This window comes from Rhipicephalus microplus, chromosome 1 (genome assembly GCF_043290135.1).
Source record: "Rhipicephalus microplus isolate Deutch F79 chromosome 1, USDA_Rmic, whole genome shotgun sequence".
NCBI classification, from domain to species: domain Eukaryota; kingdom Metazoa; phylum Arthropoda; class Arachnida; order Ixodida; family Ixodidae; genus Rhipicephalus; species Rhipicephalus microplus.
In genome coordinates, this window is record NC_134700.1 from 162,820,177 (window position 1) to 162,845,995 (window position 25,819).

Consider the following 25,819-nt stretch of genomic DNA (forward strand, 5'->3'; position numbering starts at 1 on the left):
CGTGCACGGCGTATTTTGTTTGCCCCTGTCATGCCTCCCTGCTTTCCCCGCAGGGGCGCCTGTGCAAGCAGGCGTTTGGTGTGTAGCGACACCACGGACCCGAGCTAACGGGGGAGTTTCTACTCCCTCCCACGCCTAGCCGTGCGTGGCTTTGCCGTGTCCGGGGAAAAGGGGATCCTGGGGGTTGAGCCGACGCTGGGTGATTGGACTTTTAAGGCCCCCCGGCAGAGGTAACACACCCCTTTGGCCCCGGCTTCACGTAGACGGCACCCCTGGGCTGACCCACCCAGGGGAAATCGGTAGTCGCCTTTTCCTATTTCTCTCTCTCTATATATCTTAGTCTTTTCTCGTCTTTAAATCTATCCTGTCTTCTTCTCTCTTCCATTTACTTCCGATTTTTCCTGGCGGCAAGGGTTAACCCTGTGTGGCTATCCTACCTTGGATACACCATATTCGGTTATAGTGGTGGCGTACAGCTGGCGTCTGCGGGGCCTGTACTTACAGACCCTCCAGCGTCCCCTTGTAGGACTCCATGGTGGGTGGCTGGCGCCGCTGCCGAAAGTAAGCATTTACATATGGCTTGTTCCTTCCCCCCACTCCCTGATCGCCCTCAGAAAAGAGGGCGCACCGATGAAGTTTTCCAGTTTTTTGGTAACCAGAAAGTATCTTTTCCCCGATTTCATGTTATTCACGCTGACACACCCGGTAAATCAGTGCGAACACTTTCACCTTTTCTAGTATCAAAGTCTTTGACGGAAATCTTTGGCCCAGGATATAAAGCTTCGAGAATGGCAAGTGGTGACCTCCTGTTGGAGCTCCGCTACCAGAAACAATATGAAAAATTGCCTAACCTTGTGAAATTCGGAGATAACAAATTAATAGTAACCCCACACAGAACCATGAACACCACCCGTGGCGTTGTCTCAGATGATGACCTGTTAGGGCTGACAGAGGCTGAACTCCTGGAGGGTTTCAGCGAACAGAATGTCATAAACGTAAAACGAATCAGCATGAGGCGTGATGGCAAAGAAGTCCACACTAAACACCTGATACTTACCTTCAATTCAAGTGTACTGCCCGACTCCGTTGAGGCTGGGTATATCAAGCTTCGAGTTAGGCCATATATACCAAACCCCCTCCGATGTTTTAAATGCCAACGATTCGGCCACAGTTCACAGAAATGCCGAGGCCGCCTAACTTGCGCGAAATGCAGTGCTGAAGAGCACACATCAGATGCCTGTGAAAACTCTCTTCACTGTGCGAACTGTAATGGGGAACATGCCGCATACTCGCGGTCATGCCCGTGCTGGAAAAAGGAAAAGGAAATTGTCACAATTAAGGTAAAACAAAATATTTCATTTAAGGAGGCACGAAGGCAGGTGTCCTGCCTACCAGAAACTAGCTTTGCCGAAGTGGCGCGTCAGGGGGCAGCGCCACGACGGCCCCTGGCGCCTGTCTGGCACACGCGTAGTGAGCCAGCGGTGACGCCATTCGCCCCCTCGGCGGTTGCAGCCAGTGCTGCTCCGCCATCTAAGAAAGACCCACCAACCTCTGGGCTGGGGGCCCCGAAGGTCTCGTCTTTTGAGGCGAGGCCCTCAAAACAAATGCAGCGCTCGCAAGAGCGCCTGTCCAGCGCCTCGCAAGAGGCAATGGACACAACACCGAGCGTGAGGGCGCAGTCAGCGCCTAAGGATCGGCGCGACTCCGTCGACCGATCTAAAAAAGAAAAATCTCGTGTCATGGCCCCTGGAAAGGGTCCGTGAGCTAACATTCCATCCTTGAACACACAGCACAAAACATCTAAAATGGATACACAGATCTTACAGTGGAATGTGAGAGGACTTCTCCATAACCTGGATGATATTAGAGAACTTCTTAATAAACATACTCCAAAGGTGCTGTGTGTTCAGGAGACACATCTCAAGTCCACACAAACAAACTTTCTAAAGCATTATGCCATCTTCCGCAAAGACCGTGACGACGCTGCTGTTTCGTCAGGCGGTGTCGCTATAGTAGTTGATAAAGGTGTTGCCTGTAAGCAATTAAACCTCCGAACTTCTCTTGAGGCAGTTGCTGTCCGAGCAGTGCTGTTCGGGAAGCTACTAACAATTACCTCTATTTACATTCCCCCGTGCTATCAACTTTCAAAGACACAATTTCAAAGCTTCATTGATGAACTTCCTCCGCCATATATAGTCGTTGGTGATCTAAATGCACATAATCCCCTTTGGGGCGACTCCCGTTTAGATGCACGAGGACGCCTAATAGAACACTTTCTGTTTTCGTCAGGTGCATGTCTACTAAACAAAAAAGAACCAACGTATTATAGCACTGCACATAACACATACTCTTCTATTGACCTGAGTATTGTCTCGAGTGCTATAATTCCATACCTGGAGTGGTTCGTTCTCAAGAACCCTTTTGGGAGTGACCACTTCCCGATTATGTTAAAGTTAACAAAAGAAGATACACGCTCGCCTGACTTTCCTCGCTGGAACACCAATTCAGCCAACTGGGAATTATTTCGAGAAATTACATTTTTAGACGGAGATGAGATTGCTGATTTTAATATAGACAATGCTGTAGCATACCTAACAAGTTTTATTATTGACGCTGCAGTGAAATGTATCAAGCAGACCAACGGAATGACCAATAAACGTCGCATCCCATGGTGGAACGACGATTGTCGGAAAGCACGCAATAGACAAAATAAAGCTTGGAGACTACTCCGAAATTACCCGACGGCTGAAAACCTCAACAATTTCAAACAGGTTAAGTCCCAAGCCAGAAGAACGCGTCGTCTTGCAAAGAAAGAAAGTTGGAATAGGTACATCTCCGGCATAAACTCTTACACCGATGAAACGAAGGTTTGGAATAGGGTAAAGAAGTTAATGGGTCGGGAGTCACACCCCCTACCCTTGGTAAGTAGCCAAGGGGAGAGCCTGGAGGAGCAGGCAGACTGCCTAGGCGAACACTTTGAATGCGTCTCGAGTGCATCGCACTACACAGAAACGTTCTTAAGATTCAAAGAACGCGAAGAGCGGCAACCCCTTAATACTAAACGTCCCTCCAGGGAGGCTTACAACTGCCCATTTTCATTAGCCGAACTTAAGGCATCTCTTGCGTACTGCAACAACTCGGCGCCAGGTGGCGATCGTATAACGTACGAAATGATCAAGTACCTTCACCCAGAAGCACTAAAAACGCTCCTAACCCTCTTCAATACCATGTGGGAAGCTGGATATATTCCATTGTCATGGAAAGAAGCGATAGTCATCCCGGTACTTAAACAAGGCAAAGACCCATCCTTGGCCGCCAGCTACAGGCCAATAGCGTTAACAAGCTGTTTGTGCAAACTATATGAGAAAATGTTAAACCGGCGCTTAACCCACTTCCTAGAAAGTAACAGTATACTAGACCCCCTTCAGTGTGGTTTCAGAGAGGGGAGGTCGACAACAGACCACCTTGTTCGCATAGAGACATACATCAGAGATGCATTTATTCATAGGCAGTTTGTACTTTCAGTATTCTTAGACCTGGAGAAAGCGTACGATACCACATGGCGATTCGGGATTCTACGCGATCTTGCCGCCATGGGCATCCATGGGAACATGCTCAGCACAATTAAAAGTTATCTGTCTAACAGAACCTTTCGCGTAAAAGTGGGAAATGCTCTCTCTAGATCATTTACCCAAGAGACTGGTGTTCCGCAAGGGGGCGTGCTTAGTTGCACACTCTTTCTTGTAAAAATGAACTCCCTGCAGTCAGTCATTCCAAGTACGATGTTTTATTCGGTGTATGTTGATGATGTGCAGATGAGTTTCAAATCGTGCAATATGTCTATCTGCGAACGACAAGTGCAGCTTGGAATGAATAAATTCTCTAAATGGGCGGATGAGAATGGTTTTAAAATAAACACCGAGAAAAGTACTTGCGTACTCTTCTCCAACAAACGAGGGGTAATGCCACTTCCAAATATTACGATCAAGGGAGACCAACTCTCTGTGAGAAGCGAGCATAAATTCCTAGGAACTACTTTAGATTCTAAGCTCACGTTTATTCCCCATATTAAACATGTAAAAATGAAATGTCTGAAAGCGATGAACCTCCTAAAGCTCCTATCACGTACAACATGGGGTAGTGATCGAAAGTGCCTCTTGAAGTTATACAAAAGCCTTGTCGGGTCGCGCCTTGATTATGCCTCTATAATTTATCATTCCGCAACGCCAAGTGCATTAAAAATCCTAGACCCCGTTCACCATTTGGGTATCCGACTTGCAACCGGTGCTTTCAGGACAAGCCCGATCCAGAGCCTCTATGTAGAGTCGAATCAGTGGTCACTTCACCTGCAGCGATCCTACAGCAGTTTCACATATTTTATAAAGGTGCGTGCAAACATCAAGCATCCATCTTATTCAACTATAAACGATACGACCGCTGCCACCCTCTTCCATAATCGACCCACAGTGAGAAAGCCGTTCTCCTTGCGTGTGAGAAACCTATGTGAGGAAATGGGTGTTCCGCTGCTGGAACTCTGTCCTACGCCCACAGCGATATTTTTACCGCCGTGGCAGTGGCAGCTTATACACTGTGACACCTCATTTGTTGAGATCACTAAACATGCACCAGAAGCACATATCAAAATGCATTTCCGAGAACTCCAGTCCAACTACTCATGCGTAGAGTTTTATACTGACGCTTCTAAGTCGCATGCAGGGGTGGCTTATGCAGCCGTCGGACCATCCTTCTCGGAATCCGGCGTGCTGCACCCGGAAACAAGTATATTTACGGCTGAGGGTTATGCATTATTGTCCGCTGTGAAGCATATACGGAAATCAAACATACGAAAATCAATTATATTCACAGACTCGTTAAGCGTCGTAAATGCATTAAGATCCCTTTTCAGATTCAGAAATCCGATAATAATTGAGCTATATTCCGTTCTGTGTACAGCGTATATGTCCAACCAGCATGTCACTATTTGCTGGGTACCTGGCCATAGAAGTATCGAGGGCAATGTGTTAGCTGACCAAATGGCCACGTCAATTATAATGCGCGCTATTAACCCCACCGCTACTGTCCCTGCAACAGATTTAAAACCCTTTCTACGAAAGAAACTGCGAAACCACTGGCAACGCTTGTGGGACACAGAAATAAATAATAAGCTTCATTTGATTAAGCCGCGGTTGGGTTACTGGTCCTCCGCTACAAGAACACGGCGAACTGATGTCCTATTCTGTCGCCTCAGAATAGGACACACTTATGGTACTCATAACTTTCTTTTGACGGGCGATGAGCCTCCTACTTGTGGTAGATGTGGTGAGAGGCTAACCGTCCTCCACGTCCTCCTGGAGTGTCCGGAAGCTGAAAGTGAGAGAAAGAAATACTTTGGTTTAGCATACCGCTATCATCTTCCCCTACATCCTATTATGTTCCTCGGCGAAGAGCCGCTTTTCGATGCAAAATCTGTTTTAAGCTTTTTAAAGGATGTAGTATTGAATGTTTTTAGCCCAACATTGAATGTTTTAGCCAAACAGGTTCATAGCGCATCCTCTGTCCAGAGGATACCGCTGTGATAGCAGCCTTTAATGAGCCCAGGCCTCCATGCTCTTGTTTTAAGGGTTCTGTCGAGGCACTGGTGCTCCATCCCAAGTTTTTATTTCACATACATATCACTTTTAAACCATTTTATGTTTCCATAGCACACATCAATTGTCATTGCCATAATCTTACTATATATATATATATATATTTTACGCACCTACAGCGACTGTTTTTTAGGCCCATTTACAGCCACATCATATCTCTTTTATCTACACTGCACATCGTACAATTCATTATCATCGTTCTGGCGCTCTTTGGCCACATCTGGCCCTTGCGCCAATAAACTCCACTAATCATCATCAACCTCCCTGCTTAGCGTTCAGCGTTTTCATCGAAAAGAGGGAAGGTAGAATGCGATTGCACCATGCGACAAAATTTTGTAACTCCGCTCGTGCTGGACGGGTTCTTAAAATTTTGTGGCGTTGTATACGTGTGGCAATACGCTTTTTTAGTCAATCTATTCCATGGAAAAAGCGTTTCAGAGGCCCTTTAAGAAAATATTTATGCTTATGGCTGACCCCGCTACTCCTCTGTTTTTGCATAAGTTGTCGTTATAAAAGTAATGGATAATAACAAAACAACAATTAGGTGGACACATAAACTCGCGCACTTAGCCCCGTACTTCAATATGAAGTAATGTTCACATAACAAAAGAGTTCACAAAACATTGATTCACGCACAACGGAGATGCCATCGGGTCACAGCTTGAACCCTTGCATTGTTTCCCTCTTCCGCACTGTCATGTCCGACGAAACAAACAATTCATAGTACAAACTACAACCAAAATTGCGATAACACGTAACTGAGACCACCTATCGATAACTAACCATGCGAGCAATTTCTTTTTATTTGGCTTAGTATTTTTGCGATACTTTTTTATTCTTTAAAAATTGTACTAGCGCGCGAAAGAAGGTTTTGAAAATATTATGTTGGCCATGGGTTTTTTGCGAATGATAGTGGCCGCCTATGCGTACAGTATTGTTTTTTTCTAAAAGTGTCTTTCGAGAAGCATCATGACGTGTACAGTCTAAAAGAATGTGCTCTATCTGCTAGACTCTTCCTATAGAACACGTAGAACATTATTTTTTCATCCCCCACAGGAATCACGTTCTATAGGTACTACCCTGTCGAAGGCAATGAATGAATGTTTCGGCAGATCTGGTAACGTTTATCGGAATAGTAAACTGTATGCCAGACTCAATACTGTGTAATTGATAGAGTTACTATTTACAGACTAAGTTTACTTGGATAACCAAATCATAATTTGCTAAGTGAACACTGTGGATTACTCGTCGCTAGGTGTAATAATGATAAAGCAGTCTGCGGATACATTGCATGCGCTATGCTATCAGGTGGGGCATTTACTGTCATTTGTGACCTCAAATCCGCTGAAAAACTGTGTCGGGATGCAGGCTTTTGGCTATAGCGTACGTCTTCTACATTTCGTGTGTCGTTGTGCTACCAGTTTTCTTAAGTTCATTTCTCTTACACAAAATACTGAGAATTGTGAGTGGTCCAGAGTCAGAACTGGCAATCGAAGTTCCTCAATGTTGACATATTTACCAATCCTAGAACGAGCATAATATGGTTATTTTTATGAAAAAAAAAACGCCAGGCCCGCATGCAAGGCCACCACAGTCAAAGCGAAAACTAGAAAAGCGGCCTTTCAGGGCCTTTTTAAACACTCATTGAGTAACTACTGCTAGCATGCCTGCTTGATACTCTCTATGACTATAATAATGATATTTTTTGGTAATAGGCCAGCATTCCCTATGCTACTTTTCGTCATTCTTCTGAGAAGCGTGGTATCCGCTAAACACTTGCAAGGAGTTTTGTGCTAATTCTTCATGCAGCAGCGGACGACGATGAAGATTTATGACTGAAGTGGGTATGCACCACAGTTAATGGGTGAACAAGAACAAGCTTCATTAATGAGTTAACAAGCGTATGGCGCGAAAAAAAGCACGACAGAAGAAAGCCAGTAAAACAGCATCGAGCGCATCATCAGTGTGCATGGTATGTTGTCATGTTCTTGCATGGCACACACGTCATCATTATCATTATTGCGCCATTCATGTACCTTCGTCAACTATTAACGTCACGTAATACCAAACTTGGTAAAGTGAAGCTAGTGAAATGACCGCGAGAGCACTATGAGCATAGCATGTAGTCATCTTTTACATGACACGCATGTCATGATTATCATCTTTGGACGCGTCATTTACCTTCGTTGTCCGTTCGTGTCAGCTAATACGAAATTTGGTAAATGTTAAGCTAGCAACACGGCCGCAAGCGCACCACGAGCGTGGCATATAGTCATGTTCTTACATGACACGCATCTCAGAACTCTCATGTTTGCACTAGTTATATACCTTCGTCACCCATTCACTTCCCGTAATACCAAATTTGGTGTACTTAAAGCTAGCTAAATGACCGCGAGCGCAGCATGAGAGTGTTGTATATTCATAGGTTGTCACAACTTCAAAATTATGACATTCATGTCAAGATTTCCACGTTAGGGTCTGTCACTTATGTTCGCTATGCAGTGCATTCATGTCATACCATACCAGTTTAGCAATATATCGTGTGAATGAAACCACGCAAGATCAAGAACAACATAAAAGATAACCCATGACTTTCATGACACACATATCAATATTTTTATGTTATGACTAATAAATTATGCTTCTTGTACAGTTATGTTATACCCCACCAATTTATTATCGATGCCATGTTCCAAACGGCCGGGTGAGCTAGCTAAAATTCGTATGCGGCTAGATAGATAGATAGATAGATAGATAGATAGATAGATAGATAGATAGATAGATAGATAGATAGATAGATAGATAGATAGATAGATAGATAGATAGATAGAATGGGATGGATGGTATGGGATGGGTGGATGGATGGATGGAATGGATGGGATGGTTGAGATGGATGGAGGGAATGGATGGATAGATGGATGGATAAATGGATGGATGGATGGATAAATGGATGGACACGCTCAATGTTGTCGAAGTTCGCTAAGAAATGCTTCGCATTCAGAAAAGTCACAGCTTGGCCGCAAAAGCGAAGCAATGATTCCGATAGCAACAAAGGTCGCACGCAGAATGGCAAGCAGGTGGAAACGTGCCCCAGGTTTTTCACGCACAACAAACGCACGAAACATACTCACACATACAGCTTAACGCAAATAAGCGTCTCAGTTGTTACTTCGCTTTGTCTGAAAAGTGCGCCCTTTTCGCAAACGGGGGCTGTGCAACGATTGCAGGGACCTTTGTGCGCCAGGTAACAACAGAATCTTTCCGACGAAACTCAAACTAGCAAGGCGCACAATTCTCCCCACTACAAGATAAGGGCGCGCGATCGAGCGTAGAGCCCCTTATTCTATACGTGGGCCAAAGTACGCGTGAGAGTCGAGAACTGTCACGCGCTTACTGCGCCATCTTGCTGATAAAGCTAAAAACACGATAGTCTCTCCCCCTCTCCCCGAGAAGCCCGCCAACAGCGGTAAATGCTAGATATAAATAGCTTGCCGTTTGCACATCGAACGAGGTACCTCTCGGTGGCTATTTAGGTGCAGCAAGTAAACCCCCGATGCACTGCTCCGAGATATGCGAGGCACACTTCGAGCCGTCGATGTTTGAGCAAGCCCACAAAGATGGGTGGAAGAAACTTAAGACTAATGCCACTCCCACCATATTTACTTACAATGAGGAAGAACGAAAGAAGGCACTGAAAAAATCACCAGACGCTACAGAACCATCGCCTGAGCAGTTATACCATCCAGAGTCATCAGAAGAGAATCCTTCGACAAGTCGCCTGAACGCTATGTGAAAGCTGAACCAAACCAGTTGGAGACAAGCGACCATGCCTACCCTGAGGAAAGTGCTATTTCGCTGACCTTAAATACTGATGAAACAGCAGACGTACTGAACGCTTGCCAAGACCAGAGCTCTAGCACCAATGAAACATTGTCCATAGAGCCACTTGAGGATCACGGCAGCTCGGAACGCCTTACTTCAGTTTTAAGTCTTGCCTGTGCCTTTCCAGACCAAGGATCTACATATGTGATTCCTTGCCGTTGCTCTTTTACTATGCCACCCCCTCCCGGATCCCTTGAGGGGGCAAGTTAACTACATATCTTACAGTACCATTTCCCGACAACAGCCACATTTTGTCTATCTGCAGACTGAGGAAGCCACACCTGTCACGCCACGTCACATGCAGAGATCGCTGCAAGGGCCAAAGTTGGGTTATCTGCAAAAGAAACAGAAGCCGACACTAGCACAGAGGGCGAAAATGTCACGAGCATTGGAAACAGCTATAACTTCACTGAAACAGTGAATAATGTGGTTTTGAAGTCGGAGTGCAGCGATTCGACAGATCCCACGAATAGCTGGAACTTCACTGAAGCAGCGAGTAACCTGGTTGTGAAATCGGAGTTTAATGCTTCAGCGGATCCTACGAATCGTCCAAACTTCAGTGAAACAGCTGGTAACAAGGTTTCAATGTCAGAGTTGAACGCTTCAGCAGTTGCCTTCGAGTAATTAATCGATGACACAAGAGGGGCACTTGAAGTTATTGCATAGAATGCAACACTTCGAACATCAAAGTAATCTCTTGTGATTTAGAGAAGGTGCAATAGAATGCAAGTACGGACGCTTGCAAAATGGACCGAAAGGAAGTTTCCACGATGGCCAAATTGAAGCGTTGGGCCGCGACAGCAAGAGTGGATGCAAATGGTCAGAATAGACAATCGGGGAGAGTCTGCTGCTTTATATCGCCTGTGGCACACGGGGGTATGTGCTGCTCTGCTCTAAGTTGTGGCCTCTGTCTTCTGCAAGAAGCTTGCGTGGGTGGTTTATAGCTAAGCAATGCACCGCAAATTTCTAGCCGCCGACAGTCCCCTCCGTGGAATGGTTAACAACTACGGCTGGGGAGAAAAAATCCTTGCAATTGCGTCGTTTCTTTAACAGGCCGACATGTGTTTTGAACTCATTAGTAGCTTTCCGATTGAGGCGGAAATGTACTCCCGTGTGCTCAGATTTGGGTGCACGTTAAAGAACCCCAGGTGGTCAAAATTTCCAGAGCCCTTCATTATGGTGTCTCCCATATTCATATTGTGGTTTTGGGGCGTTAAACCCTACACATAAACTAATGAGTAGCATGTATCCAACCATGGCACTGAGCCTTTCCAGTGAGGACCAGTACTATTCCCCTGGCCATACATTTCCTTTAAAGAAATTGATAGATGTGTTCTAATCTCTGAAGGTACAGAGTGTAGTTTTCAAACCGATGCTAACAGGAGTGATCTTTTCATTGTTGTTCATTGTATATCTTCAAGGCTTCCTCCTTGATTAAGAAAGCACGGTCTTGTTCCTACTTAGTGGTTAGTGAAAATAAACCTCTCGGTGGCTAATTGGTCAACGCCTCGCATTCACGATGCGCAGGTCGCACGTGCGATCCTGCGCACCGCAGTTTTTTTTAATATTTTTTTCTTTCTTGCGTTTACATATACATAGATACGTATACATATACGGTGCATGACATCGACGCCGTCGTCCACGTCGACACCGACGCCCACGCATACGCCGGCGGTGAAATCCAGCCGGAAGTGTCCATATAATGACTATCGCAATAAAACGAGCTGATGCAACACAGCAGTTCACTTCGAGATGTTAGTCATTGGCAGCAGTGAAGAGGAACGTCATATCACACTTATTTGAGTATGTACGACGTCAAAACTCGTGAAGAGGAGTATTCTGATCAGCTGTCGCTTCTCAGAGCTGCTGCTGCATTTTAGAGCTGTCACCTCCACCGTACGGAAACGCATGACCTCAAAAATCCGTAGATTTGCGGATTTCGCGCTGTACATGTGTCGCATGACAACGGTGAAATAGAGAGCTCTTTTTAACGTGATCTCACAAACACACTACACGCGTGGCGTAGAAGCTGTGTTACGAGGCTGCGGTCAATGAAAGAGGTGTTAGAACCAATTTTAAAGCAGTCGTGAAATGGGTGCAGGTGTAAAAAATGCATTATATACTATGGAATCAACGCGTCACGATTTCTTTATTGACTCAAAAACGGACACATGAGGTGTGGCCGTTCATAAAAAATTATTATCGCATTTTCGGACTGATTAGTTGTTTTTTACATGTAGGTAGTGCAGTAACTTACAAAAAACTACAGTAGCTTGTGATGCACGAAAGCTATTTGAAGCAACCGTTTCCTTTCGTCATTGCTGGCTAATTCGTTTTTTTATCAACTTTCTGCATTTACTGACTCATGACCCCACGACACTCAATATTTGTTATCGTGATGGACCATCCTGCTCAATTTTGGAACGTTAACCGCACATATCAAACTATTCTGCTTGAGATCTAGCGTTATCACTATCAGTAGGGCAAAGCGTTGTGACTGCTACATGCTACAGCTGTGTAAGTCAGCCAGTGTCTGTAAAAAATAGTTTTGCGATCTTTTGTCGCATGTTTTTACTGGTCGAGAGCACACGTGGTTCTAGTTAGCCTTTTATTGCGATAGCAAATATATGAACATTCTCGGGCTGGATTTTAGTGTGGGGTGTCGGGGTCAACGTCCACATCATTCATCGTATATATATATATATATATATATATATATATATATATATATATATATATATATATACCGACACCCCAGACTAAAATCCAGCCCAAGAATTGGGTCAACGTCCGCATCATTCGTCGTATATATATATATATATATATATATATATATATACGTAAACACCAGAAAAAAAATGGCAGCATATCCACGGAGTGAATGATGGAGAGTGGGGCGAAGCATTCGTCCGTCCATGCGTCCGTCTGTGTGACCGTCCATGCGTCTGTTTGTGCGCCCGTCCCTGCGTTCTTTCATGCATCCGCCCCTGTGTCCGTTCATGCGTCCATCCATGCATCTGTTTGTGTGTCCGTTCGTTCATCTATTCAACACTCCAAGTCCCACCATCTCGCATCTTTTTATCATATATTCCCCATATAGAAGCACCGCCATCCAGCGGACATTCCAAGGACTAAACGAGAGGTGGCACACGCACACTTTCTTACGGCCTGCGCTTTGGGTCCACTTCCCACCTTTAACCACCTCGAGTTCATGGTATATTCTAGTTCACTGTATTCATGGCACTGCGACCAAACGCTCGCTACACCTTTCGAAAACCAAGGAGGTTACGCCCAGCGAGTATAACGTAGCAACCTTTCCCTGTCAGATAGGGCTCAATTTACATGCCAATGGCTGCTAATGAGAAATGAGAGACAGGAGAATTCGGCTTTTACTTTCTCACGGCTTGCGCTTCGTATCTACTTCTCATTTTTAACCACCTTGAGTTCATTCATGGTATATACAAGTTCATTGTATTCATGGCACTGCGGCTCAACGCTCGCTAAACCTTTCTAAAGCTAAGGAGGTTACACCCAGCGAGTATAATGTAGCATTCCTTTCTTGTCCGATAGTGCTCAATGTACATGCCAATGGCTGCTAATGGGGATCGCAGCGTGCGCGTTGACTAAAAGCCGAATGTTCATGTCTCTCATTCCCCATTAGCAGCCATTGGCATGTACATTGAGCACTATTTTTTATTGTTAAACAACGCACAGAAGAAATCTCTCACTGGCACCACCTTGGAGGTCAAGTGTTATACCTATTTCGGGTATGTGCCACTGGTGGTTACATAAGAGGGACGCCCAAGCCACGCCATAAGGAGCTTCGCCCCTAAAAAGTAATCCAGAAGAAGACTTAGGCGAGTTGTATCAAACTTCAGACCTCTGAGTCATGAGTTCAAGGCTTTAACCTCTGAGCCAAGGAGGAGGACCTGCTTCAAAGTTCAAACGGCAAGCTATTTCTTACCGCTGATGACAGGAATCTCGGGGGAACTATTGCGTTTTCAGCTTAACCAGCAAGATGGCACAATGAGTGCGTGTCGCCACATCGTCACGACGCGGAGGCGCGCGCTCTTGTCTTCCACGCGTACTTCGAGCCGCGGAGAGAAGCGGGGCGACGTTCACTCGCACGCTGTTATTTCGCGGCGGGGAGAATCGTACGTCTTGGCTGGCCTTGGGCTTTCTTTGGAATGATTTTGTTGTAGTTACCTGGCGCACAAAGGTCACTGCAATCGGTGCACAGTCTCCTTTTGCGAAAACGACGTGCATTTCAGACACAAAGAGGTAACAACTGAGACGCTTATTTATGTTATTCTGTGCCTGTGAGTACGTTTTGTGCGCCATTTGTGCACGAAAAACATGGGGCACATTTACATCTGCTTGCAATTGTGCGCGTGACCTTCCAATTTGTTGCCATCGCGTTGATTGCTCCGCCTTTGCGGCAAATCTGGGATTTTTTCGGAGTACCAAAGTCTTACAAAGAAAGATATCTCCGAAAATACCTCAATGAACTGGAGTTCTCACAAGCGTAGGTGTCGCAATTTCACAAGTTGTAAATATTCTAGTGTAATGTAGAAGAATAAAAGAACAGCCAAGCGCTTTGTACAGGTACCACCATCTGGCTGGTCGCACTTATTTCGCTGACACATTTACGTGAGGGAAATGCATCATGCAAAACTTGATGGACCCTGGAATTAAATTTTTTGTGTTAAAATTACCTCCCAAGCATTTCATAGAGAGGGTTTAGCAGCTAAGCTGAAACGTGTGGCCACAATTGGTTGCAGACTTCACAGCTGAACTCAAAGGGCTGCTCGAGAAACTCCTGCTCAAAGCGGGCGTGCTTTCGCGCTGTTGCCTCGTTGACGCTGCCCTAGCTGCAACGCCGCTTCAGTATCTTGCCGTTGTCGTTTGCATTAGGCTCGGAAGGCTGCCGGATCCTCGGTGCGAAGTTGGTGCTTGTGCTTCGCCACCCGGGCGGGCCTTGTTTTTGTGCCTCGACAGTTGCACTGGCCCGGTGATCATGAATTTTCTCACGGATCGGCTGTCGGCGCTGTTCTTGGAAAGTTTTTGTCTGCTCTCTGGGAGTTCGTACGAGCCATGTCCATACCGTGAGGAAGTTGAAAGTTGAAACAAGTGCGCGTGGGCTCGGCAGCACGGCTGCGAAGGGATGAACACTGACGTTGGCCAATTGTGCGCGCGCTTGGGTGCGACGTAGATAACGGCGTGATTAACGGCACAGCCAATGAAGAGCTTTATTATTCCTTATGGCAAACGAACTTTCGTTTCGCCCCGCCATCAACAGGTTTCCCTCTAAAGCTATTGATATGAAAAGGTAAAGTAAGCCAACGAACTATGACTTGTACGACACAGCAACGCAAGTCCTGTCTTTTTCTCAGTTAGAAGAGGAAAGTGTCTGCATTGGTACCATAATGCAATGCTAGAACGACATGAGAAACCCAGCAGTCATGCTAGAATTCTAGAACGTTATCAGTAGTAAATGTAATGTAATTATGAAGAAATGCAAGCGGGCGGAAAGAAAACTCAATGTTTTTAATTACTATACAAGGGATGATTGGTCTGCTCCTAGCTCGGTGTAAATTGAAGTGCTACGTGATGCCAACAGGTAAAAAAAAGTCTTGATGTCTATTGGAGGGGCTGTATGATGATCCCACGTTCTAAATGCACTTATATACTCCTTTATGTGGACGAGGAGATCATGGCAGCTCAGTTTATAGCGCATGGGACGCGTCACTCGAAGGTGGAAAGTTCGGTCCCGTGCCACGGCAAGTTATCTTTTCATCTAATTTTTTTCTTCATTCAGCATTACATTTACCACTAACACCCGCTATACTTTCCTTGTAATTATTGTCTAATAGCTCTCAATAATAACTGCTGGTGTTATGCACCAAAATTAGTATATGATCATCGGGGATGCCGTTGCTGACGGCACTGAAAATTTTGGCCACATGGACACTAAAGTCTGTCTCTGAGGCCAGTTGTCCGCAAAAAGCGCAGCGAAGCTTTCAATGCTTTCTGGGCTGAGGATGGGCTTGGCCAATGAACCAGAATCCTTTGTTCCGAGAAAGGCCGATCATGCAGTCTATCCAAAGCTGCAGTCAGTTCTTGTCTTTGCGCGTTGAAATGGGTGCACTCACACAGGTGTGCGATGGTTTCTTCGCAGCTGCAGTAAATGCATGTAGAAGAGCTGGCCTTTCCAATGAGATAAGAGTATGCGTTCGTGAAGGCCACTCCAAGCCACAAGCGGCATAGAAGAGTCTCCTCAGCTAGAGATATCCTTGAGGGAAGACGAAGCTGCAGATCGGGATCCAAGTTATGCAGGCGCGCGTTTGTGAAGCCTGTTAAATTACACTGTACCAGTGTGAGGTCACGTGCTAGCGAACCAAGTCTTGTAACTGCGTCGATTCTTGCATTAGAGCACTGTAGCCACCATACGTGCACGGTGGATGGTATAGACCCGTCGAGTATACCAGTATGACAGGTTGGGCGACTTGGTGCATATTCATGTTGTAAAGTGTTGAGGGTCGATGGCAGGTATGGCGGGTTTGTTACGGTAGCTGGCTCCCCACCGTCACCCGCATAGCCAATCTTTGCCACTGAGACGTGTTCTTAGAGACAGAACGAAGGTTTATTTACACGGTGAACAAACGATGACGTAACTGTACAGAGATTCCGCTACTATGTACAAAATGTCTTCGGTTTTTATAGCCGTCGATTCCTTACACGACAGTCCGAAGAAGGCGGTGGCCACTGTTGCCACGAATCAGGTGACGTGAAGTCTAAGTGATCCACCCACCAGAAAGGGTGCAAATATTGGACCACACGGCTGATTAAGAACACGGGCGAAAATGTCCAATGGTATATAGCACGAGCGCACCACACAATGACGCGCCCAGCCCATGCCTTGAAGACGTCAAAGGACGAGGAGGTAGAGTTCGGTGGAGGGGGAATTCAGAGCTCCTCCGGGGAGATGGCTGCTGACACGAACGTCAGCAGCGCTCCATGACTGCGTTAAGCTACATGGTTTCAGAAGTTTCTCGAACTTGGCAGGTCAGGTGCTCGATCCCTGATAACTTCAACTGCGATGCTTTCACACGCTTCCGAACTGTATAGGGTCTTTGTCACGACCTCGCGTATAGGACAATGGCTGTGTGGCCAGGTTGACTTCACGAGAACTACAACAGTGACGCCGTCTCGCGCTGTTCGACCCCACTCAACGAAGGGTTGTTCGCAAAGCTGCCGTCGAGTTCCTTGTAACCCGGCCACAGCAAACTGCCTGACCCACCTGCAGGACAGCGTCGCAATTTTCGCTTCTGACCGCGGGCGCCGATATCGGGGTGATAGCCTTTTCACAGACCAGCTCACGCACAACGGCGTCTGCTAAGACGAACTGCCGGGCCGAACGTAACAATGTCTTCAATGAAACAAACACAAAAAACGAGAACAAAAAATCACAGCATATCCACAGACTGAATAATGATGAGTGGGGCAAAGCATTCGTCTGTTCATGCATCCGTTTGTCCGTCCAACAGTAGGTCAATCTGCCCGTCCGTGCATCTGTTTGTCTGTCTGTATGTTCGTCCATATAGTGAACGCTCCAAGTACCAATATCACGCATCTTTTCATCATATAATGATAGTATACAAGTACCGCCACCTAGCCGACATTCCAAGAACTAAACAAATCTAGCGGACCTACAACCTATCCCCTCCGAGTCTATGCCTTGTGGCATATACCCACTCTCTCGGGTATGTGCCAGCGGTGGTTACGGACGGCAACGGGGGACGCTCTGACTTTTTCACGTCTCCGTTGGAAAAATTCGGCCCTTTAGTGCGGGACGACTTTGCCTTTCTCTGCGTATATGCATTCGTGGATGGATGGAAGGATGGATGCTATGAGCGTCCCCTTTATAACGGGGTGGTGACAAGTATGCCACCAGGCTCGACAAAAAAAAAAAACCTTTTTTCTTTTTTGATGTTGGCCTAATGCCTCTACTTCGATAAATTCTATCTTAATGGAAAAAAAGGTAAATTTTCAGCTTAAGTTCTCTGCCATTTACGGCACACTGTCCATATTTTATTTTTCCAATATTTATTTTTCTCCTTTCTCTCTAATTTTCTGCCACCAATACTCTAACCGTCTCTTACTTATTTCAATCGCGGGTGTGTTCAGCTTTCCATTGTTGTCCCTAAAACCCAAGGCTTCCTGTAGGCTCGTGCCCAAACGTACACCTGGGTGGATATCTCCACATTCAATCAGAACATGCTCCGCCGTTTCCTTATCTTTCCCGCAGCATATGCATTGTTCTTCTTCTTTACTGAATCTTGCTTTATAACTACGCGTTCTAAGGCAACCCGATCTCGCTTCAAACAGTAAAGCGCTTCCCCTTGAATTATCGTAAAATGCCTCCCTCCTTATTTCATTTTTGCCCTTTCGGTAGTTACTCAAAGCCGGTTTTTTCTCCATAGCTGCCATCCAGTAAATCCTCTCCGCCTCCCTGACTTTTCCCTTAACGCTCTTTGTTGACATATGGCTTACAGTACCAGCCGTATATTTACTAGTGAGTCTTCTAGTTCTTTTTCTCCACTGTGTGTCCACGCTCTTCCTATACAAATAACGGAACACCTTCTCTGCCCATCTACTCTCCTTCATATTTCTTAGCCTTTCTTCGAACCTTATTTTGCTCTGCGCTTCCCTCGCCTCAAAACCTGCCCACCCCATATCGCCCTTTACAGCCTCGTTTGTCGTCTTCCCGTGAGCACCCAACGCGAGGCGTCCCACAGTCCTTTGATTTACATCCATTCCCGATTGCACCTCTGTCCTCATGCACACCACTGAGTTCCCAAAAGTAAGCCCTGGAACCATTACACCCTTCCACAGACCTCGAAGCACCTCATACCTATTGTATCCCCACAACGCTCTGTGCTTCATTATTGCCGCATTCCTCTTTCCTTTTGCTGCCGAGGCTTTTTCCTGTACCTCCATGTATCTATCACTCTCATTTACCCATACTCCAAGGTACTTGTATTCGCTTACCCTCGGTATTTCTTGGCCTTGTATGGACACCGTCTGATCACAGGGATCATTGAAAACCATCAATCCACACTTCGTTACACTGAATCCTAGTCCAAGCGCTTCACCTTCCCTTCCGCATATATTCGCCAGCTGCTGTATATCATCTCGACTGTCCGCAAATAAGACGATATCGTCCGCATAAAATAAACCTGGAAGCTTCTGCTCAATCATCATGCCGCCCTGTTTGTGTGACAGATTAAAACCAATGTTGCTACCTTCTAGCGCTTTTTCCATACTCACCATGTACAGCATGAATAACAGCGGGGACAAAGGACATCCCTGTCTCAGACCCTTGCTAACCTCAACGTTCTCTTTGCTACGCATTCCTTCCCACTCTATGCAAACTGTATTTTCTCGGTATATCTCCCTCAAAAGCTGTATACAGTCGTCGCCCATGCCCATTCCTTTCAATATATCCCACAAAATTTCCTGATTAACGTTGTCGTATGCCCCAGTGATGTCTAGAAAAGCCACGTACAAGGGCCTATTCTCTATTTTAGATATTTCTATACACTGAGTGAGAACAAACAGGTTATCGTCTAACCGCCTGTCGACTCGAAATCCGTTCTGAAGTTCTCCCAAAATATCGTTATGTTCGGCCCATGTTTCTATTTTCATTTTTACTGCTTGCATCGCCAACCTGTATAGTACCGATGTAATGGTTAGTGGTCTATACGAGCGAATCTTGTCCTTTTCTCCCTTGCCTTTATAGATTAAGTTCATTCTACTTTGTCGCCAACTGTCCGGTATTTGTCCGTCCTTTAAGCTTTTTTCTACTGCTTTTAACAATGCTTCTTTAGTGTTATGTCGTTATGTAGTACAAAGAGCGCCATCTATGGCTTAATTGGAGACTCAACGAGCGGTGCTTGCTACGGTAACGGGACGATTGGTTGCCGCGATAAGGAGCTTCGCCCCTAAAAGACATGCCGTGCTGCTGGGCGTTCTACCTATAATTTATCCTGACCCGCAGGTCGCGGGTTCAAATCCGGCTGCGGCGGCTGCATTTCCGATAGAGGCGGAAATGTTGTAGGCCCGTGTGCTCAGATTTGGGTGCACGTTAAAGAACCCCAGGTGGTCGAAATTTCCGGAGCCCTCCACTACGGCGTTTCTCATAATCATGGTGGTTTTGGGACGTTAAACCCCACATATCTATCAATTACCTATAATTTATATTTGCGCTTTTAGAGCCTTAACCCCAAATAAGCATTACAATACGTCAGCGCGTGGCATGTAGACTCGGTGCCATGCCCTCTCTCCTTGGAGAGAGCGGGTGCGCGGCAACAGGAAGCTGCGTGTTTTCTCCCACTATGGGGAAAGGGCACCCATAGACAAAAGGCCTGCCACGAGCTAATGCGCTGTAACGCGTGCGTGTGATTCGGAATTAAGTTCGCTGTTTTTTTTAATCACATGAGCACTGAGGAGCATATATTATGCCAACAGTGCATAAACAAAAAGGCTGGATCCGCTTTGGGAAAAAAGTTCATAACCTTTTCGTTTACGTCGTCATCATCATTATCATCATCATCATCATCATCATCATCATCATCATCATCATCATCATCATCATCATCATCAGCCTGACTACGTTCCCTGCAGAACAAAGGCCTCTTCCATGTTACGCCAGTCAACTCGGTCCTCTGCTTGCTGACCGAGTTGACTGGCGCAACGTGGGAGAGACCTTTGTCCTGCAGCTTCGTTTTATTCATTATTTTATAGTTTATTCTCTGTAACTCAAAATATTGCGGCAATGCGTCGCGCATATTTTTTTGTTTTCTATTCACCAATGCTGGCTTTTTAGTGAATTTATTTTGCGATATGCGCAACTCATTTTTTATAAGCGCTTGCTTGTGAGATGTTTTTTTTTTGTTCATGTTTGCTACGTTGCATCCGCGATAATGGTGCGCCCACTCTTTGCGCATCATCAAAGGTACACCGTCTTGTTTTTGTGCCATACCATGCTTTTTTCACCGCGTTTCTCGTTATGAGCTGCGTAGCTAAACATGAGTACAAGCTGGGATGGGTGAAGACTCTTCTGACATCGTGGACGAAAGAAAGAAATAAAAAATGCAATCGTCAAGTGTGTGAAAGCCAGTGAACCATTAGGTAACCCATTTCAGCCCATCAGAAATGCCAACCCTTTGAAGCTTAGCTGTGGTGCACACAACGTGATCTTCGTCTCCACTACAGCAGCACGCATGTGGGTAATAAATGTGAGACCCAATCAACCCCAATAATAGTTCATGTTGTGGCTCCAGAGTTTGTCTATACGCGGGACAGATGGAGTGGCAGAGCTGTAAGTCACCTGCATTTGAGGTATTTTTCTGAAGTATTTGTTGATCGTCCACATTAGACATTATCCGAACAGTTTGCCGCAGTGATATCGAGTTCGCATAAAGTCAGTGGGTTTCCAAAACGCAAGGAAATGTTCGCAAGGAATGCGCTTTACTCCAGGACAACCTAGAGAACAATAACGTTTTTTCCCGTAAGAATTAACTGCTGTTGGGTAAACAAGTGCAGCCTTAGAGAGATTACTGCGGAAAATCTATTTTTGAAAAATATTTTCTCTCACTCGTTTTCTTTACTGAAATAGTTTTGGCGATACTTCCTCTTTGGGTACTGAGAGTGAAGAAGTTGGGGATATGCATCGCTACATCTGGCCCTGTCAACATTACTGCTTCGAAAAGGAGATACTAAGGGCCAGTACTGAAAAATGAAGATTGACCCATTGGTGCTATAAGACATTCTGTTTCCGACATGTATGGCGATGATTACCACAGAGTCGGCTTCTATACTTCTCCGCTTTCTGCGAGACACATGCTTAAGTGGGACATGCTGTGATACGTTGCATAAAAATGTAGTTCATAAGGTGGAGGGATTGCCAGCTAGGACTGTCAGGCTAACCCCACCTGTAGCAATAACATCACCACCACAACGCTTTAGTTGTAACAAACATATTGAGACTGTTCTACAACTTATTTTCAGGTTCGTAGGAAGCTAGAATCTCCATTATTGGTGATGCATGCTTTTTTCTTAATGAATAACTAATCTACATTGGCGTATCAGCCATGGGGGGGGGGGCAGATGGCAAAGGAGGGAGCCACTCCCCCCCACTGAAAGAAGTTTGGGGCCTTAGCCCCCCTACTTTAAAGCGTGGTCACGTCTGGCTACACACCGGGGAAACCAACAAGGAAGGCGAAATTTTCCGTCACAACAGTGATCACTCAATTACATTTTTACGGCAGAATGAAAATGTTACGTGGCAATGTTACAACATAGTGAGATTTTGCCAACATCACCACTGTGACCATTTTCCATGTAGGCTTTGTGCAGTACGGGTCGCCAAGGCAACGCTTTCGAGTCTTGTGCTGTAGTATTGCAGAGCAGGCAAGCGCTGAACAGGGGCCCTATACGCTTACATCACTTGTTCATGCTTTTATTCTGCTCTGACTTGGTGATGCAGTTACGGATGGGAATGAGCAAATGTTTTAAAAATTGACAAACCCTTTGCTCTTTCCGGAAATAAGTGTCTTCGGAAAGAATATATCATTACCACTTCTCTGTCGAGACTGTTGCGAGTTGATGAGTGTGATGAATCGTTTTTGATATTTAAGTTTTTGTCGTACTGAAATGAAAAAAAAAGTGTTTCCGCTTTAGTCTCGGTGAAACCTGATCAGTCTTGCTTATGGTAACTTCGAGGCATAGCGGCAGCTTCCGAAGTGGCTACAAATACAATTGACTCGAGCTCAGTAGGAAGCTAAGATTTCAAGTTTGCCCCACAACTTGACCCACCAAACCAAGAAGAATGTGAAAGACCGTGGTTTTTAGAACTGTGGAAGCCTAGTTTAGAGTAGGGGTAGTTGGTTTTCGCTCAACTTGAACAGCTCGAAATACATCTTGGATAGCGAAGGAGCACACACGTGCAGCGCTGCTTATTTCTCTCTATTCCTCTTTCTCTCAGCAAGTATGAGCTCAGAGAGATGTATACGCGCACAGACTACTAAACAGCTTTATGCTGCAAGTGAAAATATTTTATTATACTCATAACCCATCTCACCAGCTGCTTTAAGTAGCCGCTGCTTACGCGAATGGCAACTAGCATACTTGAATTACATTTAAAAGGAGATCCTCTCTGGCTTCATCACGTCATGTAACAAGTTGGCGATTTTCTGGCACACAGAAAATTTTAAATGCCAGAGAACCAATGGCAAACGATATGCCGTATCAAAGATAGTTTATTCTCTTAATTTTACGTGTTCGTGCATAATTGGTCATTACGCGATGGATCATGTTCGCGGCATTTGTTGCCTCACGTAACAAGCTGATGCTGTGTGCATGCCGAAGACCATTTACACAGATTATTTAAAGCTAATAACCGTTTAGAAAGGAAGCAACAAGGGAGAGTTTAACATTATATTCTCCCACATTTTGTTCTTTAAAAAAACTTTTGTTCATTCCGTTTGTATTGGTGTACTTATGCCAGTGCCTGGTGTCCCCTTAAGAGATGTTTTACAAACACACTGATTGTAAACAATGTAACGCCCCTAACACAACAAATTATACGCTTTTGAAGAAAAACGTTGAGAAGTTGATAATTCAGCAATAGTAGTAATATAACAATAGCAATATTATTAATAATTGCACGCGAACAGTGTTCAGGCTATTAGAAAACAAGGCAAATCATATTACACACAATCCAGAATATAAGCAAGAAAGTGTAATAATATGGAAAAATGTAACAGCAGTCATTCGTTTAAAATAAAACATGGTTGAAAAAAAACACGCCTTTAAAAGGGTAAATAAATATTTACTGTACACTTATAAAGAAGGGTTTGCCGAATGTATGTTTTGATGTTTGGCAGCTGTATCTCCGTTTGACGTAGCTGTATACCCTCGCTGACGCTCGGTACATCTCCATCTTAACGACTAACATTCGTCGTAAATTCATTACACAAACCATTGTGGTATCGGTAGACGTTAACCGCCACATCATAATTAGAGAAAGAGGCGTAGTAAGATGGGCATCATATATTAGACGCGGTGATTGGGCTAGTGGCACCATTCCTCGGCCTGTCAAAGTGTGATTGACAATTGTGGTATGTAAGAAAGCTCGTCATGTCACCTCTGTGTATAGAAAATCATACGAAAATGCGAGCACGTCCGTGAAGTTCTCACTCTCTCTCGCTCTCTCTCTACGCACGTACACACGCACACGCACACACACGCACACGCACACACACACACGCACACACACGCACGCACACACACACGCACACACACACACACACACACACACGCGCGCACACACACGCGCGCACACACACACACACACACACACACACACACATTTATGTTGAAACCTTTTTTGAATTCAAGCACTATCTTGCTGTCAGTATATATGTATAGCAGCATGCATAGTTTGTTTCCCGTAGCAGCAACAGCATAAACACACGCAGCTGGATTTTTTCCGAGTTTTGCAAATAAGTGTAATGGCCCCTGGAACGCACAGGCCTATATACAGTTACATGGACAAGGTCTCACCAGCCCAGCACACGCTGAAGAAATATTATTGTATGGAAGCTACTCGCCTTCCGTTACCCCTCTTATCTAGAAAATGCTAGCACCCTAACGTTTTCTTTAATAATAGGTGAGTGAAGACGGTAATGTTTACTTGCTGGCATCCAATTTACAGCCTTGCTAAACAAAACTTCTGACATGTTCAAGTTTTTTTCTACGCAAGCAAAAGCAGCTTTGAATAATTTTTTTTTCGATGAAATGCCATAACAGTTTACAGAGAACATGATAATAACGCTTTTTTCGTTCCTCGCCGCCTGTCGATACTTTGACCATAAAACTCAGGCTGGGTACTTGCAGTGTTTTAAAGATAGGAGCCATGTTCTTGTTTGTTTCGTGTCTGAAGCAGTTAGTGGCTCTGTTGTCGGCATTTCAAGAGGCTCCTGAGAGTAACGGCACCTCATAACCGAGGGGTAACGCCTGGAGACGACGTTAACGTGTGGGAATTGCGAGCATGGTGCGCTAGTTACAACAGTGGAAGACAAAGGGCATGGAGGGCAGTACGGTGCTAAATACACAAATCCCGAGAGTTGAGAAAGCAATATGTTTAAAGTTTATCTCTCCAGGCAAGTCATTGCTTTCAAGCCTTCCACCCACTTGTTTTTTTTTTCTTTTTCCTTGCAGCACAAGCGAATAAAACTTGGTCGACTTCCATGTGTCACCCCCCCCCCCAAGAAAAAAGCCAAATGTGCAATGAACGGAAGAGAAACAAGAATTTGCCATACAAATCATGAATGAATGGCGGCTGTGTACACCACAAAAAATACAAAATAAATAATTGTCCTCGTATCTGCATGTTAATCTGCAAATGTCGACGAAAGACAATAGTCTTGCGTGTGGAGAGAGTGAACAAGACATTTATTTGATGTTCTGTGCAAGAAAATTTGTGAATGGTATTCTGGAGGCGCTGCGTTATATGCCTTGAACGTGCAGCAGAGGGGAACGAGCGCATCAAGCCACGTCGCACGTGAGGTATGAGCGCCATCTGGCATAAAGGTGTGGCAGCTTGGGCTAGTTGGTATGGCATCACGATAATTATAGCGCGAGAACAAAACGACGACACCGAGACAAGAAGGACTTTTTCTGGACTTTTTTTGTCTTTCGTGTCCTTGTTGTCTCTCTGTCGACATTTTGTTCTCGCGCTATAACTATCGTCATGCCATCTGGCAGTTTTCGTAGAAAACAAAGTGCGTGGCTCTGAGGCGATGGCGCCCCAATCTGAGAGTTGATAATGTGTAGAACGCAAGGCGACGGGTAGGTGCCACCACTGTGTTGTCTTAGGAAAGCGTTGGGAACACTCGCCTTTCCGTGCAAGCGTTGCATGGTCAGCGCAGCGTGATAAGCGCTAGGGTCTTTGAAATTGCTTATGTATGCATTTTCTAGGAAAGACGCACATGAAGAATATATACGTGTTGTTTTTGTGTCCCACACATTCGCAATAATTGCTTTCTAATTGACAATTGCACAAGCATGAACGCTCAACCTTGAGCAACATTGGTGGGCGCTGCGGATGGGGTCGGCCATTTCAAGTACACGATGCCGTTAAGAGTGGACAAAGAGACAGATTTACAGACAGACAGACAGACAGACAGACAGACAGACAAACGGACGGACGGATGGATGGACGG

General features: G+C 45.2%; 1 long non-coding RNA gene across 1 annotated transcript in view; it reads left to right on the forward strand.

Annotated features, from left to right (window-relative positions):
* Positions 1–24,980, forward strand: part of LOC142768934 (uncharacterized) — an 87,527-nt gene extending 62,547 nt beyond the window's left edge. The window contains exon 2 of the long non-coding RNA XR_012885555.1: positions 24,816–24,980. This is a non-coding gene — a long non-coding RNA (uncharacterized LOC142768934). The remainder of the gene's footprint in view (positions 1–24,815) is intronic.
* Positions 24,981–25,819: the final 839 nt, after the last annotated feature.